Below are 13,434 nucleotides of genomic sequence, written 5' to 3'. Positions count from 1 at the left end.
TCTATAAGAGTAACAACAGCAGGAGCCAGATAAAGATTTGGCTGCCTAAAAGCCCATCTGTGGATGAATGAGAAGTAGGTTGAAGGAACAGTTGCATGGCAGGTATCTTCTAAAAAGATACCTCCTTCATTCAGTACTCCCCAAACCATTCGCTCTGTTTTTATTTTTATTTATTTATTTATTTATTTACATTTATACCCCGCCCTTCTCCGAAGACTCAGGGCGGCTTACACTATGTTAAGCAATAGTCTTCATCCTATTTGTATATTATATATAAAGTCAACTTATTGCCCCCAACAATCTGGGTCCTCATTTTACCTACCTTATAAAGGATGGAAGGCTGAGTCAACCTTGGGCCTGGTGGGACTTGAACCTGCAATAATTGCAGGCAGCTGTTGTTAATAACAGGCTGTTTAGCAGCCTGCGCCACTCAAGGACCCTCTTTATTAATTTATTTATCAGATTATTTATTAATCTGATTTACTTTATTCCTCCAATGCATATGGCCGCCCATCTTCCAAACAGGGGGCTAATATTCTTACATTATAAAGAGCATAAAACTAAAATTTAAAAATTTAAAAAACACATAATAATAAAAGGGGAGCTACTCAATATTTTACCAGCCCCCAGGTACCTAGGACTGATGGCAGAACCAGGTCTTGAGGGACTTCTGGGCAAATAAAAGGGATGAAGCTAAACTTACTTCGGGGGAGAAAATTCAACAAAGCAGCCACCACAGAAAAACACATCTGCCTAGGACCCAACAAGTGTAGATTCCTAATCAACAGGACCCAGCAAGCTCCCTTCCCGGGATCTGGAGGGACAGAAAGATGTAATTGGGAAGAGGTGATCCCTATTTCCAAGGATCAGGCTGGATTTGCCATTGCAAGATGGCTGTACCCACAGAGAAGGTGTGAAAAAGTGCAAGGGACATACCACCAGGGGTGAAATGCTCCCAGTTTGGACCGGATCGCACAATCCGGTAGCGATGGGGGCAGGTAGTTTGGAGAACTGGTAGCAAAAATCCCTGCCCCCCCCCCACTGCCCACGCCTCGCTGTTCCTCTTCTGTCCCTGAAGCACTCGGTGGTGATATAGCTGCAAACGGCCTTAAATGACTGCCGCGGCACTTCAAAGGGCTGCACTACAGCTGATCAGCGCTGTAGACAGCTAGTAGACCAGTGCCTCTATTTTTAAAGAAGGTAGACCGGTGCCTGCCAAAAAAAGGGCACTTGGTAGACCAGTGGCTCTCAGTAAAAGGCAATTGGTAGACCGGGGCCTCTTAGTAAAAGGCAATTGGTAGACCGGGGCCTCTATTTTTAAAGAAGGTAGACCGGGGCCTCTATTCTTAAAGAAGGTAGACTGGTGCCTCCCAAGTTTTGTATACTTTATTATTTTTATTAATTATTATTATTGAGCATGCCCATTCAATCACCTGACCACCAAGCCACACTCATTAAGCCGCGCCCACAGAACCGGTAGGGAAAATTTTTAGATTTCACCCCTGCATACCACCCTCATATTTTTAAGAGATGGGAAAAAGGTAATTCAGTGAAAATGTCCCATTGAGCTGCTTTGTTAATATTTGAAACTTTTCAGTGGAATGCAATGCACAGGAGTGCCAAGGTAATTTCTTTATTAAGAAAATGTATATGGCTGCCCAACTCACTCATGGTGACTCCGAGTGGCTTTTGAGTGTTATAGATTGAGCTGTCAAAGTTCTGACTAACGAGCCCAAGCAAATCAGAACTCTAAGACTCAGATCTCTCTCAGAGAACTTCTTTATTGGGCACATCATATCGACACGATTAAATGTAAAACCAACTCTAAATGTTTCCTGCAGTTTCAGTATAATTAAAATGGAAATAACTCCTCCCCAAAAGTCCCAGCTCAGGTTGGTCAATTAGGTTAATTGGTGAGCTCTCTAGCCACTCTTCCCCATCTCTATCCATCACCTGTAGAGGTGACCTGGGTTCCCATGAAATGCATTGTAATCCCCCTCCCCATTCAGTGTGGCAATTGAGGAATAGAAAAATGGCTTCAGTTTGAAGTTGACATGAGCTGCATAAGGAAAATGGTTGTACCATTTTCAGCACAGTTAATGTCGAATTTTTAGAGATCCACAAAATATTTTCAAACTTGATAGAGGGACACTACATGAATTATACATGCATGTTCCCCAATTAAAATGACTGCATGCTATAGGGCCATGCTAAACATTCATAAACCATCTTTCACCAAGCTGGTTTTCATGAACAAAACAGCCCTCCTAGAGATATTAAAGCAGTCACATCCTCTGGAAGGTTCATACCGCTCCTTCAAAAGTTTACCTTCCCAAGTATGGCTTTCTACTTGGATTCCCAGCAAAGAGAATAGCAATAACACTTAGACACTTAGATATTACATTTTCTGGTAGGTTTACAGAGCCAGCATATTGCCCTCAACAATCTGAATTCTCATTTTATTGACCTTGGAAGGCTGTGTCAAGCTTGAGGTTGTCAGAATTGAGTGCCAGGCTGTGGGCAGAATTTGCCTGCAGTACTGCACTTTAACCACTGTCCCTTCCAAGAGAAGGGATCAGTCAGCCGTATAATGTGCAGGCAGTTGAGAAAAGGCTCTGAAGTATCAGTGCAAGCCATACTGAGCCAATCAGAGGGACTGAAATGTGGAAACCTAGTTATCTTTGGCAAACTGTACCCTAGAAAGCATGTGGAAGTGAGAAACTATTCATCCAGTATGAGTCTGTGAGAAATTCTGGACTGTCTGGTCTCCAGTTAGCAGTGTTGTTCTCAACTCTTACCACTGACGGTGTAAGCTCCATTTCTGCATTTGGCACTATCAACATGACTGGTAATCAGTATTTCTCAACCTCAGCAACTTTCAGATGGGTAGACTTCAACTCCCAGAATTCCCCAGCCAGTATGCTTGGAGTTGAAGTCCATCCTTCTTAATTTTATTGAGATTGAGAAAATCTCAAATCTGGCTTAGACAATTGCATCCTGCTCTGGATAACCTTCAACTCCATCACCACAATTCTTGGCAGCTTAGATTGAATTGTCTGCATTTTGTTGGCATTCAAGGAGGAGAGGAAAGCCAAAGAAAAATATGTCTAAGAATACAATTAACAAAAAACCCACACAATTTTGCTAAGATCTTGGGTAGAAGCCACAGCCAGGCTACACAATGAATGAGGTGTATTATGAGACACTTTGATATCTTCAGTGAAAAAGGTCCTATGCACAGCAGAAGCTCAAAGGGAGCCACTGCTAGACAATGCAGTCTTAGCTGTCCTTTTTCTCCAACAGGGCAATTGAAAGGCCAGCATGGATCTGAATAGAAAGCTTCAGGTTTCAAAGGCAAACCAAATATTACATTACAGACATGCTGAGTTCCAAAGTTTGCTACCACTGCTAACGTTCAGATAACTACAGATTCCAAACTACAAGTGTTCTCCAAATCTCTTTCTTATGGTGCTCAGCTGGTGAGAACACCAGTATTTCAGGAATATGATAATGTATACCTTAAAATAGGTTTAGCATAGGGTTTTTTTGGGGGGGGGAATCAAAACTTACCCCCACCACTACCTCCTTGCTTTAGCCATTTTGCTAATCCACTCTGATCATGCTGACCAAAAAAGGCTAAGCATATCCATTGGCCATCAAATTTTGCCTGTGCTCCAGGTGAAGATGCTTAGCAATCTGCCTATTGGAAAAGCCCATCAGCACAAAATACACCAAGCTCCTTTCCCAAATCCCAACATCTTGCTTGGGGTAGAGCAGGGGTGTCCAACCTTGGAAACATTAAGACCTGTGTACTTCTATTCCCAGAATTCCCCAGCCAGCACTGTCCACAAGTCTTAAAGTTGCCAAGGTTGGACAACCTTAGAGTAGAGACTTGTGTAATGAGGGTTCCTTTCAAAAGCAGGAGAGGCACTGGTAATGTAGAATGGTATTAATCTTGTAAAACATTTTGTATTAAAAATGTTTCATGTCTGGATGGAATTTACAACCATTGGCAAGTGTCCTAATGCTGTTCTGACCTCGCTGGAGACATTCAGACTCAGAACATGTCTGAGTTGGCTGGAACAGTATGGAAGGCTTCCTGTGAATTTGGCAGAACCCAAAATAGGGTCTTTCAACTGCACAATGTTTCAAAATCAAAATGTTCTGTATACTCCTGGTTTTCATCCTTAAAAATTAGTTCAAGGCAAGATGCAATGTGACCATTGCATTCTGTACTGTAGGGATAAGTAAATCAAGTCATGAAATGGAAAGCCATGCTACAAAGAGATGGAAGAGTCAGAATAATTTGGAGATACTTGCACCTCTTATTTAGAATGCAGAATAACAGACTCAGAAGGGACCTTAGAGATCTTCTACAGCAGTGCAACTCCCCTGCTCAAGCATTTCAGACAAGTGGCTCTTCTTAAAAGCCTCCAGTAATGAAGAACTTGCAATTTCTGGAGGCAAGCCATTCCACTGATTAATTGTTCTGTCAGGAATTTTTTTCGTTACAGTAATTGGCAAGCTCCATTACATTCGTAACTCAAGGATTACCTGTATTTCTAGATTGGTTCCTTCCTTGCTTAGTTTCCATCCATTGTTTCTTTATGTTTGTTATAATGTGACTTATACGGATAAGCATTATTTAAGCTTTATTTTGGTGGACCGATTGCTTTAGACAAATCGGTCATGATGCTAAAATTATGCCCCAAAGTTTTTTTTTCTCCTTATAATTGAAGTCACCATGAAAAAGCTTGTAAAATATAACCCGTTGAAAGTGTTTGTTTGCTGACCATTACAAGAAAAAGAAGCTACCCAGGAAACTTTTTTAATGCCTTCACATCTGGCATTTGATGATCAAATTACACACCAAAAAAAGCATCCTGCCTAAGAACAGTATGAAAAAAAATAACAAAAGTAAAACTTTCCAAGGAGTTGGTATCTTAGAAATGCTCATCTATGGGTCTTATGAACTCAGATTTTTATTTCTATAGATTTTATACAGGGGAGCAGATTGTAGCCATGTTCCACAGTGTTCCAATATCTAAGAGGCTACCACAAAGATGAATGGGTTAACCTATTCTTCAAAGGACCTGAAGGCAGAATAAGAAACAATGGATGGAAACTAACCAAGGAGAGAACCAACCTAGAACTAAGGAGAAATTTACTGATAGTTAAAACAATTAATCAGTGGAATGATTTGCCTCCAGAAGCTGTAAATGCTCCAACACTGGAGGTTTTTAAGAAGAGATTGGACAACATTGGTCTGAAATAGTATAGGGTTTCCTGTCTAAGCAGAGGATTGGACTAGAAGACCTCCAAGGTCCCTTCTGACTCTGTTATTCTGTAGTGCAATTGAAGGTCCACTAGACAAGACATCACTGCTTAGGAATGAGGGCTGGCAATTGGAAAACTCTGGCGCCAATCACTCTCTCAGCCCAACCCACCTCACAAGGTTGTTGTTCTGGGGAAAAAACAGGAGGCGGGAGGGTTATGTAAATCTTAAACACTGTTAGAGAGGAAAGGAAGAATATGGATCTGTTAAAAACCAATACTCTAAGGAGCCATCAACAAGAAAAACCCCACCCCACCAAAAACTGGCAGGGCAAGCTACTGTGTACCAGGAGCAAACCCCATAATTCTTTGCACTGATGATAATTGGTAGTGTGCAAGAAAATAGCAGAGAACAGCAAAAGCACCATAGATAAAAATCTATGAGCCACATAAAAAGTGTCTTTCAGCCACTCCTAAGATGCTGAGGAAAACCCTGATTTGGCCTAGGGGCACTTATAAAAGCATTTTATTACAAGAATCTCCACTTTTTCCACAATGAAAAGCAAGCAGGGGCCAGCAACCTGGGCCCTCACAATAACCATAAATTACATTAATTTTTTTTTACCAAAATAATCCAAATCTCACAGACATCTGAAAAAGTTGCCAAGCTCCAAGTTAACAGGCTCTTTGCTAAAATTTCCACCACCACCACATATCTGATCAATGCTCATGCAAAAGTAAATCTGGTTTGATTCCATGGGGCTTATTCAGAATCTCCCTCAATGAGAGAGCTCTCGTCTCTGTTCAATTACTAATCAATGCAATAAGGTTGGTATTTATGTAATAGTGTTAATGTCTTGAAGAATGGGAAGGAATATAAATTGAAATATCCTTTCAGAAAACCTTTCCAAATTGAGGGTCATGATTATTTTGCTGGGGAGGGAAGAGGGGGGACATTCTTTTTTTAAAAAGCAAGATCAAAACAAACTTGAAATTTAGTGTCATGTCATTAGCATTTCCATCTCATTAACCTAAATCAAAATGACTGCTTTCCAATGTTCTCTCTGACACATTCAATTTTACAATTTGGACTAGAGCCTGTTTGCACCAAGGAACCATGTTTGAAGAAAGAAACTGAAAAGTGTTTAGGATCCCTGAAACATGCTGTATGCAAGACCAGAAGCGATGCTTCAAGGTGCATCAGGCAAGCAGTCAGCAGCACTGATTCAGTTTCTGTCACCTAGGACACACAAAGCAGCAAAAAGACACAAGAAAAATCCAGTCAGCCATTCTTTAATAAGGTTCACATGGTCATCGCTGACAACATCCTGAGTCCTTCGGGAGATAGGGCGGTATACAAATATGAATAATAAATAAATAAATAAATAAATAAACATCAGCGGCTGAGTTCCAGGTGCATTATTCCTGGCCGCCCTGATATGTGAGCTTTTCATTTCCTCTAGCATATAAGAGAGGCAGTCTTGCACAGAACCAGCCAACTGGCTTCGTGTTAGCATGCACAGTTACCAGAAATAATGTCCAAGCACATGGAGAGAGGGGAAAATGCAAAAGCCTCCCTTGAAACCAGCATGTACACACTCTCTCTTCAAATTTGAAAGCCCAAACAGTCTGGTTGAGCTTTTAGACAACCAATAGATCAACACTGGCTGATCTCTTTTTATAGAACCATGCATATATATGATGCCTCAAGACAACTTATGGCAGCATCCTACAAAGGTACAATTTACCCAATTACATTATTTCTCCTTCCCACCCCCACCCCCAGGACTTTCCATTCTGCCAAAAGCTCTCCAAAAGGTCGAGCAGAGAATTTTCACCTCCCCTGCTACCAGAGCCTCTCAAGTGCAGATGATTACAACTGAACACACGCATACATGCGAAACAGGTGCTCAATCACTTACCTGTAATTTTGCCCCTAGCATCAACTCTGAATGGCGTCCAGCACTCACACTGCAACATGTGCAGACTTGTCTTGTGAACCCTTTGAAGTCAGGAGGACTCGTGTATGTAACGCTGAAGCAGGACCTTTGAACTTTGAACAAAGCAGGAGCTTTGAACGCCTCGGGTCGCAACTCACTTAATCACTAGATGGCTGACAATGCTGAGCGGGGCTTCTGTCACCCGTCCCGGGTACCCCCGTCCCAATCCCAGCAGCTGGAAGACCATCTCCGCCGCCCAAGAAATTAGCTGCAGTCACACAACCCTTCACCCTTTGCTGACTGAGTTAACCCGCTAGGCTTCACATAACGTACTGGTCCATAATTAACCAGAAGGGATTGCATTCGGAGCATAAAGTAAATCAGGTTTTAAAAAAATACCGAGCAGGCTTACCACCGACCAAACTTACTGTGTCGGGAAAGCAGCCGCACAACAATGCGCCCGACCAATCGTGCTGTGTGAGCGCCCAGCCTTTTGTTTTGTACACACTGATTTTCCGGGCTGTGGCCAAATCCCCACTGCTGCGCGCCCGCGAGTGAGAATTCCTGCAAGGAACGTCCGCCCCCCACAATAGCCCCAGAATTAGGCATCCGTAAGGACCGCGTTTGGTTGCCCGCTTCCCTGTCCTGCGCTACATTTGCACGGGGACCGCGGGGGCGCAGCAAGCGGCCGCTCCTCACACTGCGCCCCTTCCCCGCATTGCCACCGCGCGTCGCCGGGACGTTCCTCTCGCGCCGCCCTCACCTGGCTCCGGCTTTGCCCCGCGTCTTACCCGAAGATCCCCACCACCACAACGGCCGCAAATCCGGGCCAACGCCGCCCGCGGCCGCCCACCGCAGTCTCTTCACCCGCCGGGGTGCTTTAGCGCCGCCGCCCCGCGCCGCGCATCGTCGCCCGCACTTGGGGAACGGCTGGCGAGCGCGGGCCGAGCGGGGCGCGGGAGGGGAGAGAGGGCGGGGGGAGGCGGGGCGCGGTTGGGCATCCGAGGCGTTAATTGGCTGCTTAGCTCAGTTTGGGCACGCGGGGAAAGCGGGCCGGCGGCGGTAGGGGGGGAGGGGGCAGCCAAAACTGGCTTTGTTGCGCCGCTCGCTGGCAGCTGCCAGGCGGGTGGAAGAGGTCTGGGGAGAGACAGCTGTAATGATATGTGTCGGCGATGGACGGCACGCGCCGCTTCCCCACGTCGTCCCCCCCCTGCGGATCGCCTAAAGGGGTGGGAGGAGGGGGTGGGAGAAGAGCTGAACTAATTGCTCCGAAAGTCAGGAGGGGCTTTTTGTAAATTGCACACCGCCTCCGTTCCTGGAGTTCTCCGCACCCACTTGCCCCGTTCCTCCTTCTGTCTTGGGCAGCGTGAGAGGAGCGCGAGAGGATCTTCAGCAGATGGGAGGAAGGTGTCAGTTGTGCAAACAGCCCCAAATCCTAATACTTTCAGACTTCAGGGTGCAAATAGGCAGCTAGCGATATTCTGATCAAAGATTAATAGCGAGGCTTGTCGCGATGTTGGGGATGATAATCCAGCCTTATTGGTTTTTTGGGGGAAGGGGGACGAGAGAAATGGGCGAATTGGGGGAGAAGAGTCGTGCGCATCAGCTTGACTCTGGGCTGCAAAATAGAACCTCCGTGTTACGAAGACGTTGCACCTTGAAGTAGTGAGGTGGGGACAGGTCTGCCGCCTGCAAGCTCTGCTTGAGGTCCATATGATGTCCAGACAAAACACATCAAAACTACCATCTATTGACTCAGTCTGGGATCTTTTGCTAAAGCCACATGCAAGCAATATTTGAGCTCTAGCCAGAAATAATAATTTAACTTGTGATCTCTTATGTTGGTAATAGGAGTTGGATTCACATAACCTTTCTAACCTGTTTACTAAATCATTTTCTAGGTTATAGCATAATAACACATAGAACTGGAAACTAATGAAACTGTCTGGATTCATAAAACATAGTAAGCTGTAAAACTGCAACCCAAGTCAACTCAACCCAACTAAGAGTGACACTAGCTGCACATGCTTCATGAAGTTTTTTAACTGATCAAGCATTACATATTGTGTGAACCAGCTTTTAACATTTGGAAACGTTTCTACATTAAAAAATAATGTTTCTACATTTATTTTTAAAGAAAAGTTTGGAGTACAAGAAGTATCTTTGCTTTTGCTTATGTTGTGGTTGCTAGAAGACATACAAGATGAAAACAATCTTTCTAGCAGACTTTTCCCTCTTCCTTCCCATTTTCTATAGGAGTCTCTAATATTCTAATATGGAAATTTTGTACCCTGTGTTCCCAATGCCATTTGAAGTCTCTTAAGTACTTAAAAAGAAGAATCCTGCCTTAGGCCAAGACTTCTGATAGCAGTGGCTCTGATTGATAGATTTTTCTTCCATGGATTAGATTTGTCCAATCATCTTTCAAAACCTTCTATGCATTTTTTTAAAATGAATAGAAAGAGCCAAGTTTGGTACCATTATACTATGTAAAGACTACATTTCCAACAATTCCTACCCAGCATGGTAAACAAAATGTTTGCAACAAAACTCAATGAGAAAAGCTGCCAAAAGTAAACAGCCTGTGAAATGATGAAGTCACTCTTATCTGCCTTTGGTTGGTTGGTTGTTATTTTTCCCCAGTGAGTTTTGCTATCCACATGCCTTGGCTCTTCTTAAATGGTTTACTTTCGATAAAGACAAATTCCTTGTGTGTCCAATCACACTTGGCCAATAAAATTCTATTCTATTCTATTCTTTAAACAGTTTATGTTTTTTGTTCTGTTCTGTAAAAAGGTGGCCCAACCCCTTTCTCCCTGCACTCCTTTTTAGCTCTTGAGTGACCTTTTCCACAATGTAAGTATAAAAAATGAAAGGCATAAAATTAGAACACATTTTACAGCAAACATGCTTATCTGCTGAAGATTATCTCCAGTACAAATGCACAAGGTGGCAAGGTGTAAGGATATCCCACTGAATGCAAGTCCCAAGGAACAATTTCAGGCTAAGCAAAGAAAGACACTCATTTTTTCATCTTAACCAGATACCCAAGTTCTAGGTCAAGGGTGACCAACCTTGACAATTTTAAGACCTGTGGACTTCAACTCAACTTAAAGTCCCCATGTCTTAAAGTTGCCAAAGTTGGACATTGCTACTCTGCATCATGTTAATCATCTGTCTCCTCCCAATGACTTTTGAAAATTGCCCAGATTTATCCATATTCACTACCATTTTGGTTTGCTTTCACCCCAGGCAGATGATCAACAGAATGTCCCTTGCATCTTCTCTGCTTCTCACAAGGAAGACTTCAATTCTTCTACAGCAACATTAGCTGTCGGGCACAACACTTGGGGAGAAGGTAGAGAAGATCCAGAATACAAACTTCCTGCTTCATACAAGATCATGCCAACAAAACCATGCAAATAGTAAAGTCATACAAATGAGACTAGTTGAAGCTCAAATAACTAATATCGCTCAGATAGTGCAGCATATCCTGCAAGAAATATGATGCTTGATTCCACATGAGGAGGCATCCTACAAAGCTACTGTACAGGTAGTCCTCGATTTACAACCATTCATTTAGCAACAATTTAAAATCACAACAGCACTGAAAAATAAGAGACTTACGATCAGTTTTTGCGCTTACCACTGTTGCAGCATCCCCACAGTCGTGTGATCAAAATTCAGGCACTTGGTATCTATTTACGATGTTTGTAGCATCGGGATAATGTGATCACCAGTTGTGACCTTTCCGGCTGGCTTCAGACAAGCAAAGTCAATGAGGGGAGCTGGATTCGCTTAACAACTGCATGATTCACTTAACAGCAGTGATTTACTACTGTGGCAGAAATGGGGTGCGGCTTCCTTAACAACTGCCTTGCTTAGCAGTGGAAATTCTGGTCCCAGTTCTGGTGACAAGTTGAGGACTATTTGTATATCAAGCCGCAGCACTCTCCCCTCTAGGTTAACATTTTCTACTTTGGTTGCCAGCAGCTTTTCTTGATCTTGCTCTCATTTATCACACCCCATTAATTCATCTGCTCCTAATTATTCAGCTGGTTCCCTATACCTTATCCCGGAGCATTTCAAGTTGTTTTTCTACCTCTCAATCCTTCTGACGCCAGCAAAGAAGGTATCTAAGGCTCATCGGGCTGTTTTGACTACTTTCAAGCCATCAGCATCAGCACTGGCATCTGGATGAGTCTGTTGCGTGCAAGGGAACAGCCAGCCAATCAGCGATTGCCCTTTCTGGCCAATTGTTCGAGGCAGAAACTGCCAGCCAATGGGGGCTTCTTTGGAGGCTGGTAACTAAGTGTGTCCTCTTCCTCCACCTTGAGTTCAGTGCTAAAAGGGCCACCTTCCCTCCTGTTTACAAAAACAAAAGGGAATGCACTGCTATTATTTCCTGGTGATTGAATGCTTACTACAATAGCAAGCCACCATTGCCTTTTAAGCAAATGGCAGCATGCTGGCATTTATGTAATGGGGATCTCTTAATCTTTTACCAGTGCGGGGCTATGATGGAACAGAGCAGGTAGCAGAAGTCAGAAATCCCCCTCCCCCCAGCAAAGATATGAGGTGCCCCTTCATGCACAAAGGCCCTGTGCATGAAAATAACATCTCTAGCCTTGCACTGGCATTTCCCTGACCATGGATATAATAACCCTGGCAAAGGGATATTTTGACACTGCAATATTCAGTCCCACCTCACTTATCAAGTCATAAGATCAGTAGGGGATACATCTTGCAGAAATGGCAGATCGCACTTTAATTTAGAAGATCCTCTAAGAAGCCATTGCCAATGAATACAGCTGATATTACTGTGAACAAAATGGATTAACTACAGGAAGTCCTTGACTTACAACAGCTTATTTAGTGACTGTTCAAAGTTACAACGGCACTGAAAAAGTCACTTAACGACCATCATTCACACTTACGACTGTTGCAGCATCCCCAACATAATCAAAATTCAGATGCTTGGCAACTGACTGATATTTATGACGGTTGCAGTGTCTCAGGATCCTATGATCCCCTTTTGTGACCTCCTGACAAGCAAAGTCAATGGGGAAGCCAGATTCACTTAATAACCATGTTACTAACTTAACAAATGTAATGATTCACTTCACAACTGTGGCAAGTCGTAAAATGGGACAAACTCACTGACCAAATGTTTCACTTAGCAACCTAAATTTTGGGCTCAATTGTGGTCGTAACTTGAGGAGTACCTGTATTTGACTTGGCACACAGTTCTTTGTGATCTCTTAGCCTGGCTAATTTCCTGATTCATTGGTGGCTGAGGTGGAGTGTGTATAAAACCTCATATGATTTGGTGTCTTGAAAGTAGCCAACAGGGTATGGCTCTTTAGAGCTGTAAAACAGACTGGAACAAAACAGCAGCTTGCTCTATGGGAGGAGCAGAGGAGCTAGAGGGATTCAGGAGGGAAAACGAAAAAGAGAGGAGGCAGCAGGCAAGGGTTGTTTTTTCCTCTCCTTGAGGAAAAGGTAGCCATGTTGGATGTCTGAGAATGATATCTAAGTATGGTGTATGGTGGTGAGCCATCAGTGCTGTTCCAGGAGCTTCATACTTGAGAGGAGTTGTCCAGTGTTGCAGATGTCCAAGCTCTCTCTCGGCCAAATATAAGTCCTCAACTTATAACCAGTTGCATAGCGACTATTTGAAGTTATGAATTCTTCACAAAGAGACCGTCCCACTGAGTACAAGGAGCACCACCCCATGCTCACATGACTTCAATTCATGATGTTTTTGTCAGAAACCAGCAGTTGCTTCTGGTTTCCAGCAAAAACTGGCCCATAGCAAACAATGAATTCATTGGATACAACAATGGATGCAACAAAAGGTCGTAAAAAAGGCTCCAGCCACGTGATGATCTTACCTTCCTTACAGAGTGGTTTCTCCGAGCAGCTCTTTTAATCATCTCTGCAATACAGCAGTCCAATTTGTCTTCTCCTGCTGGGCTGAGCACTTTTTATCTTTCCATGTTTCTTTAGAAATGGTCAGATTCATATCTGCATTCCTCCACCCCTGCTTTGCCACCTCCTTGAAGTTCATTCCTTTCCCAAACCTGCAAGTCACAGGTTAGAACTTGCCCTGTCTCCAAGTCTCACCGCCTCGTCTGCCTTGCCTATTCTAGGTATGACTTTGCTCTATAAATTACCTGCAGAATTTCTCAGGGAGCGGCAAGTCTGCAGTTTTCAGGTA

At 43.5% G+C, this 13,434-nt stretch overlaps 1 protein-coding gene across 5 annotated transcripts in view; it reads right to left on the bottom strand.

Annotated features, from left to right (window-relative positions):
* LZTS1 (leucine zipper tumor suppressor 1) overlaps positions 1–13,204 on the bottom strand; it is a 64,896-nt gene extending 51,692 nt beyond the window's left edge. The window contains exons 1-2 of one of the 5 annotated variants that reach the window (XM_058194421.1): positions 7,978–8,141; positions 7,197–7,327 (exon numbers count right to left, since the gene is read on the bottom strand). The gene's annotated coding sequence lies outside the window, so the exon portion shown is untranslated. Of the gene's footprint in view, positions 1–7,196; positions 7,328–7,977; positions 8,142–13,108 lie in introns of those variants that run through there. The other 4 variants (XM_058194422.1, XM_058194424.1, XM_058194420.1 and 1 more) reach the window with 4 other exon arrangements.
* Between the last annotated feature and the right edge of the window lie 230 nt (positions 13,205–13,434).

Source organism: Ahaetulla prasina, chromosome 9, assembly GCF_028640845.1.
Source record: "Ahaetulla prasina isolate Xishuangbanna chromosome 9, ASM2864084v1, whole genome shotgun sequence".
Taxonomy (NCBI): domain Eukaryota; kingdom Metazoa; phylum Chordata; class Lepidosauria; order Squamata; family Colubridae; genus Ahaetulla; species Ahaetulla prasina.
Note: the sequence above shows the minus strand (reverse complement) of the source record. Positions and strands in the feature narration are given on the sequence as shown.